The 25,935-nt window shown below is 44.5% G+C and overlaps 1 long non-coding RNA gene across 3 annotated transcripts in view; it reads right to left on the bottom strand.

Annotated features, from left to right (window-relative positions):
• LOC107498596 overlaps positions 1-25,935 on the bottom strand; it is a 42,093-nt gene that overhangs the window by 12,980 nt on the left and 3,178 nt on the right. Inside the window, exons 3-5 of one of the 3 annotated variants that reach the window (XR_004953273.1) lie at positions 21,001-21,083; positions 18,859-18,956; positions 10,759-10,846 (exon numbers count right to left, since the gene is read on the bottom strand). This is a non-coding gene — a long non-coding RNA (uncharacterized LOC107498596). The remainder of the gene's footprint in view (positions 1-10,758; positions 10,847-18,858; positions 18,957-21,000; positions 21,084-25,935) is intronic. The other 2 variants (XR_004953274.1, XR_004953272.1) reach the window with 2 other exon arrangements.

Genomic DNA, 25,935 nt, shown 5'->3' on the forward strand with positions numbered 1-25,935 from the left:
CAGGCCCCTGAAATCTGACTTCACTGTCTGCGCTCCAAGGGGTCGAGGTGGGTCAGAGTGGCCCCTCTCACTGGGACAGCAATGACCAGGATGGAAGTCTTGCTTGCCCTTTGACCTTGGGCTTGGTGGCCTAGGAGGAGTTTCTGCCAAGGAACACACGGTTCTGCTCCGGGGGAAGCTGAAACGGAGTCTGACCCGCAGCCATGTGGGTTTCCTCGCCGTGCTTAGACGAGAGCCAGGGGAGGCCGGGGAGGCTGGGAGGGTCGGGGACGCAGGGGACGCAGGGCAGGCCGAGGAGGCCGGGGACACCGAGGAGGCCGGGGAGCCCGGGGAGGCCGGGGACGCCGGGGACGCCGGGGAGGCCGGAGAGGCCGGGGAGGCCGGGGAGGCCGGGGACGCCGGGGAGGCCGGGGACGCCGGGGACGCCGGGGACGCCGGGGAGGCCGGGGAGGCCGGGGAGGCCGGGGACGCCGGGGAGGCCGGGGAGGCCGGGGAGGCCGGGGAGGCCGGGGACGCCGGGGAGGCCGGGGACGCCGGGGAGGCCGGGGACGCCGGGGACGCCGGGGAGGCCGGGGAGGCGGACTCGCGGGCCGACCCCGGGAGAAGCGACGCAGGGCTCACCCAGGCGCCTCTTGTTAGCGGTGGACGGGAAGGGGGCCGACCCAGAAGGCGGCGCGCCAAGGACCGGGGCCACACGAGGGCCGGGCCGTCCTGCCGAGCGGCCCGCGGGCCTCGGCCGGGCGGAAGGAGGGCGCGCGAGGAGCGGCGGGCGGCGGAGGGCGCCGTGGTCGTCCGCTGGCCCTGCGACGTGCTGCAGGAACGGGGTCCGGGGCCGTTAGGTCCGACCTCTTTCCCGTGCTCCCGCCCTCCCCCCCCACCTCCCCACGTCCCTCCAGGGCCCGCACCGCACCCCCGCACCCTGCTCCCCGCGGCTCTGTGCGCCGGGGGCTCCCCGCCTGGCCTGGACCGACAGGCTCCCTCGACCCCGGATTCTGGCTCGGTTCGGCCAATGGGAGACGTGAGCAGGAGGTCGGAGGCGGGAGGAAGGGCAGCTGGGTGGCTAAGCCGGGGCCCCCGCGTCCCCCGCACCGTGAGCTGCACGCGGACCGTCCCCGCCCTGCGCCCGTCCCCCCGCCCGTCCCCGAGCCTGGGGTGCGGGTCTCGCTCGCCGCCCGCACCTCTGCACCGTCCCTTGTTCACCGGCCCCGAGCCCCGGTCCCAGGGCGCCCTCTGTCTCCCGCCAAGAATGTGCTAGAAAACGAAGAACGCGCAGCTTGCTCCCTGGAGGAACCGGCGCGTTCCGGGGGAAACGGGTCGAAGATACCCGAGAGTCTACGGAACGGGAGCGCGCCGGGAGCACGCGTGGGGTCCGCGGCTGTCGCCCTCCCACGGGGCCGGAGTGGGGGAACCCGGAACGCCGCGCCCCGGATTGGAACTGGGTCTCAGGGATGAGTGGAAAGCCAGGAATAAACACCACCTTTCCACCCCACAAAGTAGAAGGTCCTTCGATTCTCTCCGGTGCCAGAAATGTCTCCAGCACGACGCGACGGAGGGAGGCCGAGCAGAGACGGAAACGCCTCCCCCGCTCTGAGCCGAGGGTGCACCGGGACCGAGGCGGGAGAGGCGGGCGCAGCGGCGCCCAGCCCCTTGAGAGTCCTCTGCCCCGCCCCACCCCGCCACCAGGACCTCACCCTGCACCCTGCACCCTGCACCGGGTGCCCTAGTTCCAGCCAGACGGGGAACCGCGACAGGCCGACGGCACCCCTCCTTATGGCCTACCAAAGAGGCGTGACACGATGGGCCATAATGAACATTTAATGAGTTCGTTCATTAAATCTTTATCAATCTAAGAAGCCACAGGAAATAGAACAGAGGGGCATGTTAAATAACACCATGAAGTTACAATCAGCAAAATTCAAACTCTGGAACATTCTATAGGACACACTGGTTTACTTTACAAATAAATTGCAAGGGGAGAAAAGTATTTTGAAGAAAATACATTAAAAGAAATCTAAATGACATATCCAAACTATCATGAGCGATCCTTACTTGAATCTTGACTGGACTATTTAAAAATTATAAGACAACTGGAGAAAATGTGATCAGTATAGAGATACTGATGATATCAAGGGACTGTTAATTATTTAGAGTGTCATAATGGTATCTGGGTTATGTCTTTTAAGATGCATACTGAAATATTTATAGATGAAATAAGCTGATGACTGGGATTTGCTTCAGAATAATTTAGAAGAGGAGGAAGTGGGTGTTGGTCTGGATGAAAAAAGATTAGCCATTAGCCATGAGTTGGTAATTACTGATACTGAGTCATTAGTACACGACGGTTCATTATATTAGTCTGTTTTACATGAGTTTTCTATAATAGAAAATAACTTTTTTAACCTTTAGCGATCACTGTAAAAGTATGAAGCATCAGAGCTTGAAGTAGGCTTCACAGGACTCCTGAGGATGGGTGACGGGTCAGGATGACTGCTACTTCACACTCCACGTCAGGGTTGGAGGCACTGCCTTCCCCCTGGGAGGTGGAACATCGATTTCTTTAAAATTGAGATATAATCGACATATTATATTAGTTTCAGGTGTACAACATAATGATTTGGTATAGATATTTTTGCAAAATGATCACCAAAATAAGTCTAGTTAACATCCGTCGCCACAGTTACAGTTTTTCTCGTGACAAGAACTTTTAAGATTTACTCTCTTAGCAACTTCCAAATACTCAACACAGTATTATTACTGTAGTCGCCATGCTGTACAGTGCATTCCCTTAACTGATTTATAATTGGAAGTTTGTACCTTTTGACCCCTTCACCCCCCTCTCGCCCCCATCCCTCACTACTGGCAACCACTGATCTGTTCTCTGTATCTATGAGCTTCTTTTTTTTAGATTCTTGTCTTTTTGATGACAGCCGTTCCAACAGGTGTGAGGTGATATCTCACTGTGGTTTCAGTTTGCATTTCCATGATGACTAGTGATGTTTGAGCACCTTTTCATGTACCTATGTATTTGAATGTTTCGTTATGGCTGGATTTACCAAAATGGTGCTCGAGCTGCTTGTAGGCTAAAGAGAGAACAAGAATCTTAAAGAGAAAGACCTGTCCCCAATATATCTTGATCCAAGATGTAGCAGGATGGAAAGGAACTGACTGCCCAAAGTTTCCCTAACTTTGATCATCTTACGCTTCACCTAGGGTATTTATTAAACATCAGACTCAGATGCGGCCGGTCTCGCAGGGTTGAGATTCTGAATGCTAACCCCCCCCCCCAGGTAATGTTGTCCTTGGACCCCAATTTGAGTACAAGGCATAGCTCTGTGGGTCACAAACCCATTACGGTTTAGAAAAACCTAGGGCTTTTAAGAACTACTATCATAGCTAAATCTCTTTTTCTAGAGTATCAGATTTAACTGGGGCTTGGGTATCATTTTTTAAGTCTTCCATATACTGCTAATGATTCCTTAGAGGAATAGTTTTAGAATGAAATGGCATAGACAATTACTTCCAATTCATTAATGATGCATTTTGAATAAACTATTCATTCACTCATTCATTTATTCAATTTCTAACTCTAATGGCTGAATGTTCTATTTTAGAGAAATTATGTCTACGAAGTCTTTATTTTTCAAAGAGTTACTAGTATCTTTTAGAAATATCTACATTCTTTCTACTGGATTTTCACTGGGTTTCTACATAATGAAATTAAACTCAGAATAGCATCCTTCCCACAAATTTCACAGCAAGCTTCTTCTTTTGGAACTAGACAATAGCAAAGGAGAACAAAATTAAGTAGTCTAGATAAGGAAGAAAAAATTCTATTTTCGGTTTATATTTTATTAAAGGTGACTTGCCAGTGAGATATGTCAAAATTATCCCAAAAAAAAGAATGAGTAGTTTTATGAAAATCTTCTTGGTTCATTTTAAGCACTTTCTCTATGCATTATGCACATAAAGTGAAATTCTGTGTGACTTTAGCGATGGGCCAGAAACATAGACCTTCTCATCCGTCGAGCCTGAGAAAGAAGACAACTACCAAGAAGGTCTTCTAATGGCTAATTGGGCTCAAATTTTAAAACAGAGCCTCGCAGCTGTTTCCCAATAGGGGCCCACCCGCAAGCCCAGCTTCAGGGAGAAGCCTGCACTGTGTTCCTGTCATTTGAGCCAGTCCTTGTAGAGTTCCTGGAATCAACAGGACTGACTTTTCCTGTCCAATCAGAGCTGTGCAGCTGTCATCCCCGCCAGCATCTCCACCAACCAATAAGAGCAGCTCCATTCCAGCCAATAAGGACAGTTCTTTTTGGACCAATCAAACCGTGGGGATTTGGAGCCCCCGTTTCCGTAGGGAAGGACCAATCGGGGACCAGGGGCAGAGCCGCCTCTCTGTCTAAGTCACCTCCCGGCTAGCTGAGAGCGCCCACTTCCCTTCCCACCGAGATGGAAGGCTCCTGTTCCCAGCTGACGCCGACCCACGAAGCTGTGTCCCTGTCAGAGCACGGGGCGGGCAGGGCTGGGGCAGAGCTGTCGAGCGGGGAAGGCGCTCGCCCCGGTTCCAGCCATGCGGTCCCATAACTGAGCAGGGACACCACTGAGCTGTCCCGCGGCTGTGCTGTGCCACGCCTGAGCTGTGTGCACTGAATACATACGCCTTCCTCACCACGCCCCAAACTAGGGGTTCCTCTGCACGTCGAACTGGCGCCAACAGTGGGAGACGCGCCGCGAAGGCCTGCGCACGTGCGCCCTCATGCGCATGCGCACGCGCTGCACGGGCGCCCTCTAGCGGCGCTGCGGGCTGTGACTGTCCCACTGTTAAGACATTGCCAAACTGCGTCCCAAGCGGTGCATGTGTTCACTGTCCCACCAGACGAGCCTTGTGATCATACATCTTAATTTAGCCAATTTAGCGGCTTTTATGTGACATTTTACTGAGGTCTTGATCGGCATTTCCTTAACTGCTAATGAAGGTGAGTGATTTTTAATATATTTATTCACCGTTTCTGTCTCTTCTTCCTGTGAAGAATCTGTTGTCATGGCCGGGGCAGATCTTCCGTTGGCTGTTTTGCCTCTTTCTGCTTGTTTTACATGAGTAACCTGAACACTGCTTTCTTTGTCAGATGCGTGTGTTGCGGACACCTCCTCTCCGCATGCAGACCGTTTTTGCCCTCTCCTGTTGGCGTCTCTTGATGAACAGAAGTTCTTAATTTTAACCTAGTCAGAGGGGTCAATCTTCCCAATTAGAACTTTTTGTGTGTTTAAGTCCTTCTTCCTTACACAGAGATAAAAAAGATAGTCTATTTCGAAATGCTCAGAGGATGTGCATTTAAGTGTTTTATCCCACTCTTAAGGGCTGATTTACATGTGAACGTGATAACCCACAAGCTGCTCCCAGGAAAACTTGCCTGTTCTATGCTCTCCGGCTTAAGAAACCCTCCCCTTACACATGTTTTGAGTTTCTTGCTTCCTTGCAGGCCAAAGACGATACCAAACATAGGGAGCCTTCCCTTCATAGCTACTTCCAGCCAACACGCTGGAGTTCATTAGCTTCTCAAGTCCCAGTCCCAACAGATCTGATAAGAGCAGTAAAATACTTCGAAACATAAAAGAGAATTAAAACCCTAAGGGCTGAACAAAATCCCCTCCGCCCTGAAAGTGTATTTTTAAATCTTCATATTACATGGCAGAATTTTTGATAATCATTAAAAGTACTTACTGGAAAAACAACCGTGGTTACTCCTGTGAGTGAAATAACACAAAACATAATGCTACTGAATTTAAAAATAACAAAAACAAAAATTACAAGCCAACTCTGCCGTCAAATCCACGTCTCGGTGGCAGGAACCTGACCAGAGGCGGGAACGCACAAAGCCCACGGGGACACACTGCTCTGTCTGCGAAATGACCGAGCACTTCGCAGTCAGCCGTCAGGGAAAAAAGCCAAGCACTGTGCACTCTGAGATACGCCGAAAATAACAGGGTCAGCCTAACTGGTTTAGATCTCCGAGATAGTAAAACATCGAATATCCCATAAACATGGATTTCTGAACAAAAATAATTTTATTCTTGAGTTTGCTGTTGGTGTCTGAGACTATGTCTTGGTCTTTGTGACTATAACCATGTGAGCGAGCCGTCCATTGCCGCCGTGAGCACACTGATACAATCTTGGGAACCTTGATAACTTCATGGCTTATTTCATTAAATGCTGGTTAGTTCTCTATTTGAGAAGTTAGTTCTTATGAAGTCAGATAAAACTGACATTAAGAAAAAAATGTTAGAAAATAAGAAAGACAAAATTTGAGACGAAAAAGACATTATATATTGATAAAAGGGTCAACCCATCAAGAAGCTATAATAATTACATCCAATAAAAGCACTCCAAATAAAAGAACTTCAAAATATATGAGGTGCTCTGAATAGAAAACCTAATAAAATAGTTCCAAAATACACGAAGCACCTAATAAAGATGTCTAATAAAAGAGCTCCAAAATGTACGTAGCAAAAACAGACGAAATTAAATGGAGAGATAGATAATGCTACAATAATAGTTGGAGATTTTGATACACGGTTTTCAATAATGGATAGACCAACTGGACAAAAGATCTCCAAGGAAACCAAGGACCTGAGCAACACTATGAACCAACTACAGCTAACTGACAAATGAGAACATTCCATCTCAAAACAGCAGAACACACATCCTTCTTAATTAAGTGCGCATGGTACATTCTCCAGAATAGACTATATGTTAAGCCACAAAATGAGTCTTAATAAATTTAAAAAGATGGAAATCAAAGTATCTTATCTGGTCATAATGGAAGCAAGCTAGAAGTCAATAACAGAAGAAACCTGGAAATTTTTAAATATCTAAAAATTAAACCACACACGCTTAAACAATTGGGTCAATGAAGAAATCGCGTGATAAATTAGAAAACGCTCTGAGGTGAATGAAGGTGAAAATACAAAATACCAAAACCCATGGGATGCAGCTAAATAGGGCTCAGAGGGAACTTCACAGCTGCAGACGACTACCTTAAAAGTAAAAAGATCTCAAATCAATGACCTAATGGTGCACCCCAAGAAACCAGACAAATCAGAGTAAACTAAATCCAAAGCACATTAATATCATGAAGGGGTCAAAAGCCACATGCTCTGCTCAGTCAAAGAGGAAAAAGCATTTAACACAATTCGACACCTTTGCATATAAACGTATTCAACGAACTAAGGGTAGGAGACAACTTCCTCAACATGGAAACCTGCCACTAACATACTTAATGGTGAAAAGTCCAAAAGCTCTCCCCGTATAATCAGGAGCAAGGAAAAACTGCCAACTTCCACTGAGTTCTAGTCCACACAGCACTGAAGGGCCTCGCTAGAGCAATCAGGCAAGAAAAGGAAATAAAAGGCATCCAAACAGGAAAAGGGCAAGTAAAACTACTCGCAGATTACAGGACCCTGTTTTAGCATTTTATGTTATTTTATTATTAGTTTCGAGTGTACCGCACCTTGGTCAGACATTTATACAGTTCATGCGGCGATGCCCCCCACCCCCCGATCACTCCATCACCCGCTAGCTCCTCACCTAACCATCGCTTTATTGCTGACGACATTCCCTATGCCAGCGGTCCCCAACCCCTGGGCCATGGACTGGTACAGTCCGTAGCCTGTTAGGAACTGGGCCGCACAGCAGGAGGTGAGCGGCGGAAGCGAGGGAAGCTCCATCTGTACCTGCAGCCACCCCCAGCGCCAGCATCACCGCCTCAGCTCCGCCTCAGATCCTCAGGTGCTAAGATTCTCATAGGAGGACCGGGCCCTGGTGCCACAAAGGTTGGGGATCACTGCCCTATGCCATGCTCCCCATCCCCGTGACTATCCATCAACTACTGATTCATACTTCTTTAACCCTTCGCCTTTCTCCCAGGCCCTCAACCAGCCCCCTCCCCCGTCCCCAGCCGTCACTAGAATGTCCTCTACATTTGTGAGTCCGCTTTTAATTAGTTTTTTCTTTTCGTCCATTAGATTCTGCATATAAGTGAAATCACGTGGTATTTATCTTTCTCTGCCTGACTTATTTTTCTCAGCATTAATACCCTCTAGGTCCATCCATGTCGTTGCAAATGGTAGGATTTAATTTTTCTTTTTTTTTTTTTTTTATGGCTGAGTAATAATCCATTGTGTATGTGAACCACACTTTCTTTATCCAGTCGTCTGCCGATGGGCATTTAGGTTGCCTCCATGTCTTGGCTATTGTGAATAGCACTGCCATAGGGGTGCAGAGATCTCTAAGAATCATTCTTTTGGTTTTCTTTGAATAACTACCCAGAAGTGCAATTGCTGGGTCATAAGGTAGATCCATTTTTAATTTTTTGAGAAACCTCCAGACTGTTTTCCATAGCGGCTGTACCAGTTTGCAATCTCACCCACAGTGCACGAGGGGTCCCTTTTCTCCGCATCCTCACCAACACTTGTTTTTTGATCTATTGATGACAGCCATTCTGACAGGTGTGAGGTGACAGCTCGTTGTGGTTTTAATTTGCATTTCTCTGATGATTTGTGACCTTGAGCATCTTTTCGTATGTCTATTGACAATCTGCATGTCCTCTTTGGAGAAATATCTATTCAGGTCTTCTGCTCATTTTTAATTTTATTGTTTGTTTTTTTGTTGTTGTTGAGTTGCATGAGATTTTTATATATTTTCAATATCAATCCCTTATCAGATGGATCATAAGCAAATATCTTCGACCATTCAGTAGGCGGTCTTTTCGTTTTGTTGTGCAAAAACTTTTTAGTTTGATGTGGTCCTACATATTTTTTCTTTTGTTTCCCTTGCCCTCAGAGATATATTTGAAAAGAAATCACTAGCAGCAATATCGGAGTTCATTGCCTATGTTTTCTTCTAGAAGTTTTATGGTTTGGGGTCTTATATTTAAGTCTTTAATCCATTTTGAGTTATATGACCTTTTATATAGTATCTCCTAAAGAATCCACACAAAAAAGTTTAGAGCTAATAAATGACTTCAGTAAAATTACAGAATGCAATACCAACATACAAAAATTAGATGTGTTTCTATACACTACCAATGAACAATCCTAAAAGGAAAGTAAGGAAATAATTCCATTTATAAAAACCATCAAAAAGAATAAAAGACAAGAATAAATTTAACAAAGGAAGTTCAAGATTTGCACTCTAAAAACTACAAAACATTATTGAAATAAAAGAAGACTTAAATAAATAGAAAGATGTCTTTGTTCATGGACTGGAGAACTAATATTATTAACATGGCAATAATCCCCAAAGTGACATACAGATTCAGTGCAATTCTTATCAAATTCCAACTGCCTTTTCCCCTAAGAAATGGACAAGTTGGACAAGAAATGGATAAGGTTTATGTGGAATGTCAAGAAATTCTAAATAACCAAAGAAATCTTTAAAAAAAAGGTCAAAGTTAGAGACCTCACATCTTCCTATTTTAAAGCATACTACAAAGCCACGGTGACCAAAACGGTGTGGTACTGGTGTAAGAATAAACCTATAGTTCAATGGAATGGAATTGAGGTTCCAAAAGTTAACCCATAATGTTTCAATGGGCGCCCAGATCTCTTAGGAAAAGAATCACCTTTTCAACAAACGGTGCTGGGACAATTGGATATCCGTATGTAAAAGAATAAAGTTGGACTCTTACTTCACACCATTATAAAAATCATCCCTAACTATATCAAAGTCCTAACTATACCTAAAACTATAAAACTCTTAGAAAAAATAGAGAGACATCGTCATGACCTTAGATTTGACAATGGTTTCTTAGACATGAGACAAAAAGCACAAGCAACAAAAGAAAAAATAAATAAGATTTCATCTAAATTAAAACTTTTGTGCATCTAAGGACACTGTTAAGAAAGCGAAAAGACAACACGATGGAATGGGAGAAAATGTTTGGAAATTATACATGTGGTAAAGATTCAGTATCCAGAGTATATAAGAAACCTCACCACTCAACAACAAAAGACGACACAAATTCAAAATGAGCAAAGGACCTGAATAGATGTTTCTCCAAGTAAGATATGCCAATAGCCACTAAACACAAGAAGAGGCCCTTAACATCATTAGTCTTCGGGGACATGCGAACCAAAACGGGAAAGGACAACAGCTGACTAGGGTGCAGAAGACGGGGACACCGGGAAGCGCTGGTGAGAACGTGCCATGATGCAGGTGCCGCGGACGACAGGTGGGTGGGTCCTCGAAAAGATAAACGGAGAGCGAACGCACGCCCCGGCGATCCCACTCTTAGCTGAACCGCCCAGAAGCACTGGAAACAGGAACTGGGACAGATACACACACGCCGACGCTCGCCGCGGCTTTATGCACGATAGCCGGAAGGCGGGACAACAAATGGACGCCAACGGATGACCGGATGAGTCTATCCATACAACGGAATACCACTTTGCCATAAAAAGAACTGACATTCTTACTGATACTGTGTCATGGACAGACCCTGAAAACACTGTGCCGAGTGAAAGTCCTTACATTCCTTAGATGGGGGCTAAAGACATGTTTCTTTGATTACTAAAAAGAAATGCCACTCACTCAAAATTCTAAAAAATTTTTTCCCTTTAAAATATGGATAAAGGGAGAAAAAAGAAAATAAATAAATGTGACTCAGATAGGTATGGCTAAAAATTCTATAATGCCTCTTAAGAATTAATTAAAATATTTGAGGAGGAAAAAAAAAGGCAATGCTGAAATCCATTATTTACCTTCACACCATTCCATCTTCAAGGTCTTGGTGGCCATCTTGTTAGCTCAGTTATTTATGTCCCACACTCACTCAGGGCGAAGGCCTCTCTGGACAAGAGACAGTGTTTATTTGTTTTAAATAGCTTTTTGAGATATAATTCGTATTCCACAAAGTTAACCCATTTCGATGGTTTTTACTGTGTTCACAGACCTGTGCAGCCATGACCACAACCCAATTTTTGACCATTTCTATCATCCGCCAAACAAACCTGGTACCCAACAGCCGTTAATTCCTTCCCCCTCCCCTAAGTTTAGGCGACCGCAAATCTACTTCCTATTTCCATAGGTCTGCCTATCCCAGATATTTCATATAAGGAGACTACATGTTCTTTAATGTCTGGCTTCATTCACTGATCATGTTTTTGAGGCTCGCTCATGTTGTAGCAAATATCACTATTTCATTCCTATTTCCTGTCAAATCATCTATCATATGGATGTACTACATTTCCTTTATCCATTCACCAGCTGATGGACACTTGAGTTATTTCCACTTTTTGGCTACTATGAGTATTGCTATTCCGAATAGTCAACCTAAAAATCTTTGTGCGAACATGCGTCTTTATTTCTCCTTGGCAGAGATCACTGGGTCATATGGTTACTCTACAATGAACCTTTGGAGGAAATGCCAAACTATTTTCCAAAGCGGCTGTGCTATTTTACTTCTCATCAGCAGTGTATGAGGGATTCATTTTCTGCACATCTTTGCCAACACTCATTAATGTCTTTTTTATGATAGCCATGAGAGTGGGTGTAGAGCAGTATCACTGTGGTTTCAATTTGCGTTTCCTTAGTTACTACTACTATTAAGCATATTTTCATATATTTATTGACCATTGGTATATCTACTTTTTAGAAATGCTTGTGCAAACCCTTTGTCTATTTGAAATAAATTGGGTCTTCTTATTTTTGAGTTAAGTTTTTTATATACCCTAGATATAAATCCCTTACTGAATATATGATTTGCAAATATTTCTCCCATTCTGTGGGTTTTCTCACTTTCTGGAAAGTGTTTTTTGAAATGTAAGTTTTAATTTTGAGAAGTCTAATTTATTATATTTTCTTTTACCGCTGTGCTTCCTCTGTTATTTCTAAGAAATCATTCCCTAACGAAGGTCACAAAATCCTTTTTTTTCCCCTAATGCTTATACTTTTAGCTCTTACATTCAAGTCTGTGATCCATTTTGAGTTAATTCTGGGATATGGTGTGAGGTTGGGGTCTAACTTCATCTCTTTTGGGGGCCATATGTTTATACTCGATTGTTCCAGAACCGTTTTTGAAGACTCCTTCTTCCTCATTAGAGTTTCTTAGTTCCTTTAGCAAAAATCAAATGACCATAAATGTAAAGGTTTATATGTGGGCTTCTGAACTCTGTTCTTGATCTACAGTCTATCTTTATGTCAGTACAGCTGTCTTGATTACCGTAACTTTGAATTAAGTTTTGAAATCTGGAGGTAGGGCCTTAAACTTTCTTTTTCAAAATTGTTGGCTCTCAGCTGGGTCATTTGCACTTCCATAAGAATTTTAGCATGTCAATGTCTGCCAAAAAAAAAAAAAAATAGAGATTTTATTAGGCTTTGCATTGAATATACAAACCATTGGCTTCGGGGTTTTTTTTTTCTTGTTGTTGTTTTGCTATCTAACAATATTCTTTCAATCACGCACATAAGATATTCTTCCACTTATTTAGATCTTCAATTGCTTTCAGCAATGTTTTGTAATTTAAGTATAGGAGTCTCTCGCTTTTGCCGCATTTATTCCAAAGCACGTCACTCTCTCTGATGCTACTGTGGCTGGAATGGCTTTCTTAAGGTTATCTTTGAACTATTAATCACCAGCATACAGAAGTACAACTGGATTTTGTATACTGACTTGTATCCTGTGATTCCGCTGAACTAGTTTATTCCTAATAGCTTTAGAGTGGCCTCTTCAGGATTTTCCTGTATACAAGCTTACATCATCTGGACATACAGGAAGTTTAACTTCCTTCCTTCCAAGCTGGGTGCCTTTATGTGTCTTTGCCCAAACACTCAGGCTGGAAACTCTAGTGCGATGTTGACCAGAAAGGATGTAACGTACAGCATGGTGACATCTTGCTTGCGATTTAAGGGAAAATCTTTTAGTCTTTTGCCATTTAGTAAGATGTTAGCAGTAGGATTTTCATAAATGCTCTTTACCATGCAAATGAAGTTCCTTTCCATTCCTAATTTGTCCACTTTTCTGTATCTATTGTAATCATGTAGTTCTGTCATTTATTTTATTAATATATTATAGTAATTTACCTTTGGATGTTAAAAACCAGCCTTGCATTCTTGGGATAAACCTCATTTGGTCGAGATGTATAATCTTTGGTACATGCTGTTGGAGTCATTTGCTAGTGTTTTAATTTTTTTTTTTCCATCTACATAAATGGGAGATACTGGTTTGTAGTTTTTTCCCCTGTAACATCTCTGTCTGGTTTTGGCATTAGGTAACACAACCCATAGGATCAGTTGGAAAATTTTCATCCTCCTCTGTTTTCTGGAAAAGTTTGTAAAGGATTTGTAATCCGTTTTTTTATTAAATATTGGGTAGATTTCTTCAGTGAGATCGTCTGGGCCTAGACTTTTCTTTGTGGGAAGATTTTAAGTTATTGATTCAATCCTTTTACTTGTTATAGGTCTATTCAGATCTTCTATTTCTTCTTGAGTTGGTTTCACTACCTTGTGTCTTTCTGGCAATTTATCCATTTACTGTAAACTGCCTCATTTGTTGACATACAGTTGTTTGTTGAATTCCTTTATAATCCTTGTAATTTCTGTAGTCAGTAGTGACACCCCCTCTCTCATTCTTGGTTTTAATAATTTGAGTTTTCGCTCTTTTTCTCTTGGTCGGCGTAGCTAAAAGTTTACTCCTGTCGACGTTTTCAAAAACCCGACTTTTGGCTTCGTTTACTTCCTCTGCTGGTTTTCCGTTTTCTCTTTCATTTGTATCCTCTCCGCTATTTTATTATCCCCTTCCCTCTGCTCGCTCGAGGTTTTGTTTTTATTCCTTTTCTACATTCTAAGGGTGTAAAGTTACTTATTTGAGATTTTTTTTCTAATATAAGATTTACAGGGGGGTGATGGGTGGGCAAAGTGCGTAGAGAGTCAAAGGTACAAATGTCCAGTTATAAAATAAATCATGGGGACATAATGTATATATAGCATGCTATCGTTAATTATACTGTATTGCACATCCGAAAGTTGCCAAGATAGATCTTAAAAGTTCTCATTGTAAGAAAAAGAAATGTCATAACTATGTATGGTGATGGATGTTAATGAGACTTATCGTGATCATTTCACAACATGTAGAAATGTTGAATCATTATGCTGTGCTCCTGAAATGAATATGTTATATGTCAATTATACCTCAATGAAAAAAGAATTTACAGCTATAAATTTCCCTGTAATCACTTTCACTGTATCCTATAAATTCTGCTATATTTCCTTTTCGTTCATCACCAAGTATTTTTAAATTTCTATTATTATTTCTTCTTTGATCCATTGGTAACTTACAGTGTGTCATTTAATTTCCACGTTGCGATTTCCAAAATTTTCCTTCCGCTTCCATTGTGGTCTGAGAACACACTCTGTATGAATTCGACTATTTTAAATTTTTTGAGACTCCTTTCATGGCCCGGCACGTGGTCTGCCCTGGAGAACGTTCCATAGCACTTGAGAAGCTGTCTGTTCTGCTGCTGCCGTCTGAATGTGCTGCAGGCGTGAGTTAGGTCCGGCTGGTTAGCAGACTGGTTCGCGGGCTCTCCACGCCTGCCGACTTTGGTCTGGCTGTTTTTCCCATTCTTGAGATGGGCTATCGAAGCCCGCGACCATCACTTTCAATTTTCTATTTCCCACTTCAGTTGGCTTCTGCTTAATCGCAACGCTAATCTCGGAGCCCGCGCCGCCCCGACGCCGCGCGCGCAGGGCCGGGCACACGCCAGCCGCAGGCGCTGCCCCCTCGCTGTTCTCCCGGCCTGAAATGTTCTTCTCGCGAATACACGGCCGACTCCCTTCCTCACGCCCTCAGGCCCCTGCGCGAACGTCCTCCCCGGTGAGGTCTTCTCCGGCCACTCGGTGTTCGACCTCGTTTCCTCGAGCCTCCTTCCCTGTTCTCCTCCACGGCCTGGTCTCCATCTCAGAATGGACAAAGTATAGTAACGTAAACAGTATATTAATTGTGGGTTTTTTCTCCCCTACTAGAACACACGCTTCAGGAGCACGGGGATTTCTCGCCTTGTATTCCTCTGTACCGCCACCACTAGACCAGGGCCGGTGACACAGTAAGCGCTCAGTGAATGCAGACTCCGTGAATAAGGGAACGCTCTGAGCGCCGTGTGAGGAGCCGGTCACCCGGCGGCAGACCCAGCTGCCTTCGCCGTCCCTCTCAAGAGGACCTTCAGTACAGACTCACTGTCACCGTAAGCCTCAGCAGCTGTGATCAATCGTTTTCCGAAAGTTCCATTAACGCTGTTAAAATGACCCGTGTGACCACGGGTCCAACTGGGCCGGAGCGCCACTCCCTTCCGTTCCATCTTCCATCTGTTCCGGAACATCGCTTGAGCCTTTGCTATGTGACAAGCACTGGCCGTAGAGCAGAACCCTCCGGGGACAACGGCCTGGCCTTTGTCGGGCTTACATAATGATTTTCCGAAATTCACTGAATAAAGTCATCGGACACTCTCCCCAGAAGTTCCCTGTCCAGCTCACTCTCCTGTTCAGCTGGCTTCTCCTGGGTCGACTACAGCCAAACAGAATTCTAGCAAATGCTTGAAACCGAGCCTTTCCAACTTGATGCACACAGATCGGCTTTCGAATACTGCAAAAACCAAGCTTTAAGGATCACGTATTTGAAGACTGGTTTGAAGAAAATCGTTGGCGGTGGAACTCCATCTATAAAATTTGAAAGCTTAGTGCAAATTCGCAGCAGCCCGACAAAGATTCTTCACATAGCATTTTATGTTGCAGCCACGAATCCCAAAGATGACATTTTTAAAAATTTCTTTTTTTTACGCCTATACCTGGTCTTCCTGGGTGGTCTCCCTAGGTGGTCTCCCATCCAAGTACTGACCAGGCCCGACCCTGCTTAGCTTAGATGAGATAGGGCACGTTCAGGGCGGCATGGCCATAGAGCGATGAGGAAACTTTTAAAGGCATTTCGTATCAATTATTTTGCAGGAATATTTTGATGTCATTGTGGTTTATCATAATGGTTAAAATTATGGCCAGTTTTCAAAAAAAAAAGTCTATTTCGGTAATTCCTGGCAGACATGAAACTGTAGCCAGAGTAATTTTTCTAATGGCTAAAAAGGTTTTCGTCTTTTGTCAGCAAATACTCTGGTTACAATACTTCAACCACAGACTTTCCCTTTTCCCGCACAGTACAGCCACGTCTTGGATGAGAGCTTGGGGGCAGAGACAGGACACGGAGCCAGTCAGCGGAAAGTTCTGAATCTATTCGCAGGACATAAGCCCAGTTGCTCACCTATTGCATTTGACAACCAGAAAGGCGATTTTGAGAAAATATTCGTGGCATTCTTTTTAAAGTGTCTCCAAGATAACTTTTAACAGGCATCACCAAATGCTAATTCCCTATCTGATTTTCCCACAAAATTTGACCCATCTGACTCATAAGCAGCCTCACCAGAGATCTAAGGACAGGACAGAATAACAGTAAAGGGAAATCAGCTTAATTACGGGACGAATTAAAAATTGAAGACCTTCAGTTCAAAGCAATTTAGCAGAGTTGTGCTGAGACTTGCCTAGAATTCACAAAGCAAAATGGAAATAACCCCATGTGTCCACGTTCCTGAAGAACTTTGCAGAAGCAAGATCACCATGGAAACGTGCATATTTTGACCTGGGACGCACCCGACCCACACAGTAGTCACCGTTTGCTACAAGTGGAGGTTACTTCAGGAACTTTCGGTGACAGCCCTGGCTGTTATGGTCGGTCATTTGAAAATATGATTCACTCACTTATGCAGATAATCAAATGTTGACACATTTAATGATACAATATAAAACAAAATACATTGGTTTATATCACCAATGATCTCATCAGAAAAATATCTATGTTGTAGGAAACATCAAACTCATAGTGGTGGATACAAGTTTTCCAAAATTCTCATTTTTACTTAAAAGCTCAAATTCTCATTGGCAACAAACACTGTCAGTTGTTCTCCTTGAGGTAACACTAGTCTAGTTTAGTTTACGTCTCAGGAAATGTCTGCCAAATACTCGACTCTGAATCACCATCATCTGTTGTCCTTTGAGTAAAATTACCATTCAATGGGACAAAGTGCTGGTTAGCTGGGCTTTCGCCCCAAACCACGGAACAGGTGCGTCTCCTCCGCACCATCACCGTCCTGGTTACACGGCAAAGGTTTCTCACGCACGTTTCCCATTTTGTCAAAACACAAATAAGATGTGTACTCAAAACTGGAGAGTAAAATTAATGATTTTCACTGCCCTTATCTAGCATGTTCTTAAGTGAGCTGGCTTTTTTTTCCCCCGTCTTAACTGTGAGTACCTGGCGGTGAAAAAGACAATAATGGCCAGTGTGGTCTGTGTCCCTACCTTGATCCGCGGTAATAACGGGTTGTTTTTCCCATTATTGCTTTGGCACCCTCGGAGACATGCCCACGCAGGTAGACAAAGGTGAGTAACGTCCTAGCATTAGCACAACTACAGCTGCGACCTCACACATCCCTTGCAAAGGTCTCGGGGACAGCCACGCACACACGAGTGGACTGAGGAGAGACCCGCAGGGACGGCGCGGGCGAGGATGTGGTTTGTGTCTCCGGGGCTGTACGGAGCAGCTCGCCCGGATTCGGCGACGCCCTCTTTGAGAGTGCCCCCCCCCATAAGCCACGTCCCCCATGCTGTGCCCCAGCCTGTGGCCACATCCGTGCAGACCTTTGCCTCCACCCGTGAAATCGCTTTTCCCATCAGCAGTTATCCAAATCAGAGGCGACAAAAATCTGGCGTGCGGAGGTCTTTTCTCCCCAGTGTCTACCTGGCGTGAATACTCTTAATTTTCATTCAGCCTGGAACTGGCCTCAGAAACCACCCAACCCAAGCACAGGCGGCCATAATCAATCAGGGCTAACGACAGATGTGAAATTTGTCCGCTCCCATCTAAATCATTACGAAGCACGTGTGTGGGATCCGAGGCGAACCTCTTTCTTTCTTCTTTGCAAATACAAAAAGTAAGTTTGCCAGGAAGAGACGTGGACAGCTCCAAGTGATGGCGCTACCTAGAAACACTGAGATAATCGCTGAGAGTGAGGACTGTTGACCGCGACTGACCAGCTGGTCTCCCTGAATTTATCACAAGTCCAACGGTCTACTCGGACGCTTCCTGTCAACCACAAAACCCGGCCCTGAATCCGTTTTCACATTGCCGAAGTGTGTTCTTCTTCCTAAGCAATCAGGCCGCCATAAAGCACTTCTACGCTTCGATCAACACTGTCCCCGTCTGAACGTGACAAGTCTCGTGTTTGACGAGGTTCTTCCGCATGTTGCGCTGGCCTTAAAGTCTAGGGCAGGTGAAAGATATTCCAGAAGCGAGAGCAACAAGTAAGATTCGGGCGCAGAAGAATCTGGATGCAGACAGTGAAGGGTTAGGGGGTGGAAATTCAATCTGAATGTCCAATCACGGGGTCGCAAACCTGTTCATTACGCCTCACTATTTTCGGGTAGAGAATCGAACTCTGGAGGAGTGCAATCTTTGCCTTGTTCATTAAGAAAAAGATCTTGTTCATTTTTTTTTTTTTTTTTTGCTTCTCAGGATCACAAATGAAAATTTCGATGAAAAAATATTATTCTATGTAATTATTCCTCACGCTGTGTTTTACAATTATTCCTATATTTCTGCTCTCCTTACTCTGGACATCATTACAGCGACATATTCCTGGGGACAGGAATTCTCATTACGTGTTTTCTACATCGGAAACTCCTAATCGGTGCTTATTTAAAACTGTTTTGCTCCCAATTTCCCAAGACAAAGGGCAAATCAAACAGAGTTGATTGCTACTCACACCGAGCTCTCCACTAGATCCTCACAGGTAGAAAACAGGTCTTTGTTTCCTCCTAGCTTGGAAAATTTGCCCCGCTGGAGTTAAACTGTCGATGTCTTCTGAAAGCCAAAATAAAACAAAAATAGACTTCGTTCGAATCTTTTCACAGGAGAAAACAGAAAAATGGAAAAAGAGGTGTGAATTTAGCTTAATGACTAAACATGATGGGTTTAATTTAGTATTTTACTCAAGCCTGGTGCAAAATTACAGATTTGCTTCATTTTAATATGTCACATTCCTGTTCATTTGTTGACCTTATTCTCTAAAGCTACTAAGCTTTTAAAGTCGTTCTCCATCGCTATGCCTTCACGTAAGCTAAAAGACTTTCTGCCTAAAACAGCCTTCCTAGTTGTTCTCCGGCCAGAGGGCTCCTCTTTCCCTGGGTTCGCCCTCCTCTGTGAGGCTTTTGCTCGGGTCTCCTCCCTGCCAGCCCGTCCCTCTGAGCCAGGCGCTGTGCCACCGCCCGCCGGCCCATGGGCCACCTCGCTGCTCCCGCTCAGCGGCCTCCATCACGGCACTGAGGATGCTGCACTCGCCTTCCTCCTTGTGGCGTCCCGAGGACAAGGACCTCGTGGTACTCATCATTACGGTCTCATTGCTCAGGAGCGGACCCGGCTTAATCTAGACACTAATGAATGCTGAGGGAATTTTCAGTTTTACTACTTTCTACATTTAATTTGCTTCACATTTCTTTATAAGTGTCAATGTTTTTCTTATTCTCTTTACAGTAACGATCTCAAAGTGCAGACAAATTGGCCATTAGAGACTCAGGAACCCACCTCGGTGTTGAGATCTGTAGGATGGGGCTAGTGACGCAAGCCTATTTTAAAAGCCTATAGTAAAAATAAATGTCTGTTCCCTTCAGAGGAAAATGCTAAATAATTAAAATAAAGCTTTGCTTTGGAAAAACATTGGCAATTTTTTATGCCGTTAGACAGTGTCAATCGCAAATAAAAAGTCGCCAGGTATTCCTTCGGCAAAAAAGTATTTATTTGGGAGAAAGAAAAGATTGCAATCCTGTACACGTAGCCATGGCGAGTCACGTGCAAGAACGAGGAACAAAGGTGAGGAGGAAGTTAGGGGCAGGGCTGTTGTCAGCGTTCCACAGCTTAACAAACTTATCTCGATCGCCTCTCTCCCTCCCTCTCTAGATGTAGAGATAGAGATACAAACGTACAGGTACACGTGTACACCATGCGAGGGTTTAATCATTTACATTAGGTCAAGAACGATGTACGAAGTTTAAAATGGTGAGCCACAGCAAGAACACTTTTAGTTTGGGAACTCATTTAGCTGCACTATTTTTTTTTTTTTTTATTTTCTTAGGATAACAGTAACACTGTTTGGTCGCATTTCTCCAGGGTCAACTGACGAGTGAGGTAAATAACAGAATATGCTAAAACAAACAAAAAAGAGATTTAGAATTAAATTTCTCCTATGAGAAATCTTTTTTTGCAGTTAACTAAAATAGAAGTAATTGTAAATGCTTTGGTCACAGACATTTGGTTTGCTCTATAATTAAAACGTCTTATTAAATTCCAAGTTATTTGGATAAACAAAGCGATGTATATACTTAGGAAGATGAAAAAGAATGAGCCATCTGAAGGCAAAGGGCAGGGCAGGCACCAAGCACCCGAGGCTAGAGAGAGCTTGGCATGGGACTAAGAACAGCGGTGGGAGCCACCAGGAACGGGGGGGGGGGGGGGGGGGGCAGCCAGCCGGAAAGATAAGGGAACTGGTTTGTGCAGGACGCGCTGTGCAGCAAGGACAGGACTGCCCTGGAAGGACTGGAGAGCCCTCGGCGTGCCTCAGGCTGGGAGGTGATACAATCGGGCCCACAGTTTTAAAGGTCATTCCATTATTTAGAAAGTGCATAGCGCAGGCAAAACAGGGGGGGGAAGCGAGCTTGAGGAGGCCACCGAGGCTCTCGGGAGAGGTCGCGGCTGGCGGTGGGGCTGGGAGGGGGCACGCCGCCCGGACACACGTTCCGCAAGGGGCAGGACCTGCGGCCCACGGATGAGCACGAGCCCGCGGGCCCCGGGCCGGCCGCTTCCCGCCGCGGCGCGGGTACGACCGCAGGGGTTTTGGGGACACGTTCCTTACCTTCGAGGCGCAGGCTGGCGGCGAGCACAGCTGGGGCGGGGCCTGCAGGGGACGAACCTCCGATCTGGCCGGGCCGGGATTCCCTGGGGAGCGAGCGCAGCAGGGAGCGGAGCGGCCACCACCGGCGCACGACGACGCTGCTTCGGTCGTCGACGGGTCGCCCGCGCGACCGACGTCCCGCGGGCTGCAGGGGCGCTGCAAGACGCCTGTCGCCTGGCGACGCCTGGCTGCCACCACGCGCCGCGCTGCGCACGAGTCACGTGCCCACGGCGTCACAGACCCACGCGCTGCTCCGTCGCCATGACGACGACCTCCTGCACGCCCGTTCCCATGACGACCTCCCCGGCTCCCCGGCTCTTCCGCACAGAGAGCGGCGTCGCCCGTCCCCGCCGTGTCCGCGGCGGAGGACAGCGGCCGACAGAGCCCAGAGCTTCAGGGAGATTAGGAACGACACGGGCAGGGGGCGCCCGGGGTTCCGGCGACCGCGAGCGGCCCGTAACCCTGACCGCAGCGGCTTCGGGGCGCGACGCGGCGACGGTCGGGGTGAAGCGGGACCGGAGTGCGAGACGCGGGAGAGGGCGCGCCGCCGACAGGGGGCAGCTCTCGGTGTGCGCACACGGTGGCCCCACGTTTCTGTGTTTAAAAGGCGGACGGAGGCACAGGGAATGCAGCAGACGGCGGGGGAATGAGGCCAGTGCCGGCCGGGACGGACAGGGCGGTGGGCTTCAGACGGAAAGGCCAGGACATGCCCGCGCGCTGAGCGGGACGCGGCACTCGCCGGCCTGAAAGACGGCGGGCGGAAGGGACGGGGCTGGATGACCCAAGAAAAAGCGTGCCGTCGTCTTCACCGAGAGAAGGAAGGCAAACCAACTCTGGGACTGCGCTGCTGAGGACGCCTTGGAGGGTGGCTGATCGTGAACCTGCGGCAGAGGCTGCCGCTCAAGTAAATGCCCCGGGAAGCAGCCTGAACCACAGGAGACTCAAGGACGCACGCCCGGCCTAACACGGGTAGCCGCGGGGTGGCCGCCGCCAGGACCGTCAGCCCTATGTCGCCAAATCTCCTGATTTTTCAAAAGCAGCAGAAATCTTGATTTTTATGTAATATGCCTTAATTTTAAAAATGTCCTATGAGCACTGTGTGCAAAAAGTACAGGCCACGGATGACTAGTTCACAGTGACGTCAGCTGGCCTGTCTGGAAGGTCGTCTCCCACAAAGCTCAGCTGTGAGGGTCCTGTCACGGCGAAGGGAGAGGCTGCACTTGCCCGAGGCTGTGCATCTGCCAGGAGAATGATATGAAAGGAAGAATGAGTCCAGGTAGTTCAAAGGGAGTGATGTAAGGATGAACTACTGAAAATTAAGCTGGATAAAGAAGAATATAGAAGTTAGAGGAGGCTAATGGTTACAGGGAAGGTGGAGTCAATGTATTAAAGGAATTGAAGACTGAAGTCTATTCTTCCTCCAGTTCCTGGGCAAGTGAGCTTAAGGGCTAGAGACTATGGTCAGAGAAGACGAATTTGAAAATTTGGAGCCTACCCAGTTTTTAGAAATTACAGGTCCCAGATGCACCAGGGGAGAGTCGAAGAAATGCAAATTTCAAAATCAACAGGTAACATTCATATGCAAGTAGGTTAAGATAGTTATTGCTTAGCTAATTTTTAGAAAATGCATTATAAAAATTATACTTACAGAGAGACTCCCAATCAACATGGCAGAGTTGGTAAACTGTGCTCACCTCCTAAGAGCACATGAAAATTAGAACTAAATCATAGACCACCTTGAAAACCACCTGAAGACTAGCTACATGGAAGTCCTATAACTTTCCTTCAGGATATAAAAAAGCAGCTACATCGAGACTGTTAGGAGGGGCCAAGATGTGAAATGGGCTAGCCCCACTCCCAATCAGAATAACAAAAAGAAAAACATATTTTTTTTTTAAAATTAGGATATTTTAAGGGACTTCTGGGACAACTTCAAGCATACCTATCTATATTCACATCATAGGGGTCCCAGAAGGAGAAGAGAGAGAGAAAGGGAATAAAAACGTATTTGAAGAAATAATGACAGAAAACTTCCCTAACCTAGAGAAGGAAATAGACATAAAAGTCCAGGAAGCACAGAGAGCTCCAAAGAAAATAAACCCAAAGAAGCTCACACCAAGACACATCGTCATTAAAATGCCAAGTTAAAGACAAAGAGAGACTCTTAAAAACAGCGATAGAGAAGCAGTTATGTAAAAGGAGCTCCTGTGAGTCCATTAGATAATTTTTCAACGGACACTTTGCAGGCCAGAAACGAATGCACATAATATTCAGAGATGAAAGGCACGAACCCACAACCAAGATTACTCTGCCCAGCGAAGCTGTCGCTTAGAAGCAAATGAGAGATGAAGTGTTTCCCAGACAAGAAAGACTTAAAGTTCATCACCACTAAACCAGTATTGCAAGAAATGTTAAAGGGACTCTTTTAAGGAGAAAAGGACAAAAGTAAAAATGAGAAAATATGAGTAAGAAAAAACATCTCACTCACAAAGGCACTTAATAAAAGCAGTGGATCAACCAATTATAAAGCTAGGACATAGGTTAAAAGATAAAAGTAAAAAGATCATATGTAATTACAAAAATAAAGGGATACACATATATAAAAAAAGTAAAAAATACAAAAATATAAATGTGAAATAAAAATTGTAGTGATTTTACAATGTGTTCGAACTTAAGTGATCATCAGCTTAAAACAGACTGCTATTAACATAGCTTGGTTTATATGAACCACATGGTAACCACGAAACAAAAATTTATAAGAGATATACTACAAATAAACAGAAAGGAATCTAAACACCATAGAAAATCATTAACATACAAGAGTGCAAGAGAGCAAGAAAGAAACAGAGAATTACAAAAACAATAAGAAAACAATAAAATGGAAATAACTACATACCTAGCAAGTATTTTAAATGTAAAGGACTAATGCTCCAATCAAGACACCAGGTGGGTGAATGGATAAAAAAATAAATAAAATAAGTAAGTAAATAAATAAATATATATATATATATATATATATATATATATATATATATAGTCAACAAGGGACCTATACAGATTGAAAGACACACAGACTGAAAGCAAAGAGATAGAAAAAGATATTTCATGCAAATAGAAATGAACAAAACCTTGGGGTACCAATACTTACATCAGACAAAACAGCCTTTAATACAAGGGTTGTAAAAAGAGACAAAAAAGGGCTTTTCATAATGATAAAGGGATTAATCCGACAAGAGTATTTAACTCTTATTAACACTTATACACCCAATGTAGGAACACCTAAATATATAAAGCGAATATTGAGGGGCATAAAGGGACAGATAGAAAGGAACACAGTAATAATAGGGGATTTTATACCCCATCGACTTAAATATATTATCAACACAGAACATTAACAACGAAACAGTGGCTTTAAACGACGCATTAGACCAGATGGATTTAATTGATATTTTCAGGACATTTCACCTGAAAGCAGAATGTATATTCTTTTCAAGTGCATATGGAACATTTTCCAGAACAGACCACAAGTTGCGCCACAAAACAAGTCTCGCTAACTTTAAGAAGACTGAATCGTATCAAGCATCTTCTCTAATCACAGAAATCAATTACAAGAAGAAAACAAAAACACACAAACACGTGTTGGCAAAATCACATACTACTAAACAATAAATAGGTTAACACAGAGATCAAGGAGCAAATCGAAAGACACCTGAGACAAATGAAAACACAGCAACTCCGAATGCATTGGAAATCGCCAAAGCAGTGATAAGGGAGAAATTCAAAGCACTACGGGCCTACCTCAAGAAACAAGGAAAATCTCACGTAAACACTAAGCTTACACCTAAAGGACTGGAAAAAGAACAAATCCCAAAGTAGAAGGAAGGAAATAATAAAGATCAGCGTGGAAATAAAACATAGCCTTCGAAAACAATAGAAAAGATCAAAGACACCAAGAGCTGGTTCTTTGAACGATAACCGAAAAGACAAACCTTTAGCCACACTCCAAGAAAAAAAGACGGCCCAAATAAACAAAATCAGAAATGAAAGAGAAGTGACAACCGATACCGAAGACACAAGGGATTATAAGAAAATACCATGAGCAATTATCTGTCCACAAATTGGACAACTTGGAAGAAATGGACAAATTCCTAGAAACGTACTAACTTCCAGGAATGAATCAGGAAGAAACAGAAAATCTGGACAGACCAAGAACTGCTAACAAAATTGAATCAGTAATCAGAAAAATCCCAACAAACAAAAGTCCTGGACTACAAGGCTTCACAGGTGAATTTGACCAAACTTTGAAAGAAGAATACCTAGCCTTCTCAAACTATCCCAAGATATTGAAGAAGAAAGGCTCCAAACTCATTTTACAAAGCCAGCTTTATCCTGATACCAAAACCAGACAGATGCTACCAAAAAAAGAAAAGTATAGGCCAATATCCCTGATGAACAGATGCAAAAATCTTCAACAGCATATTAGCAAACCGAATTCAGCAATACATTAAAGAGATGATACACCATAATCAAGTGAGATTTATTCCCAGGATGCAAGGTTGGTTCAATATCTGCAAACCGATATGACACACCACATAAACAAAATAAAGGATAAAAATCATATGATCATATCAATAGATGCAGAAAAAACATTTTACAAAATCCAGCATCCATTTATGATAAAATCTCTTCTCAGAAGAGTGGGGTTAAGGGGAACGTACCTCAGCATAATAAAGGCCATATATAACAAACCCGCAGTTACCATCATACTCAATGGTAAAAAAATTGAAAGTTTTTTCTCTAAGATCAGGAACAAGACAAGAATGTCCACTTTCACCACTTTTATTCAACATACTATTGGAAGTCCTAGCCACAGCAATCAGGTAAGAAAAAGATATA

Source organism: Rousettus aegyptiacus, unplaced genomic scaffold (assembly GCF_014176215.1).
Source record: "Rousettus aegyptiacus isolate mRouAeg1 unplaced genomic scaffold, mRouAeg1.p scaffold_m13_p_11, whole genome shotgun sequence".
Lineage (NCBI taxonomy): Eukaryota > Metazoa > Chordata > Mammalia > Chiroptera > Pteropodidae > Rousettus > Rousettus aegyptiacus.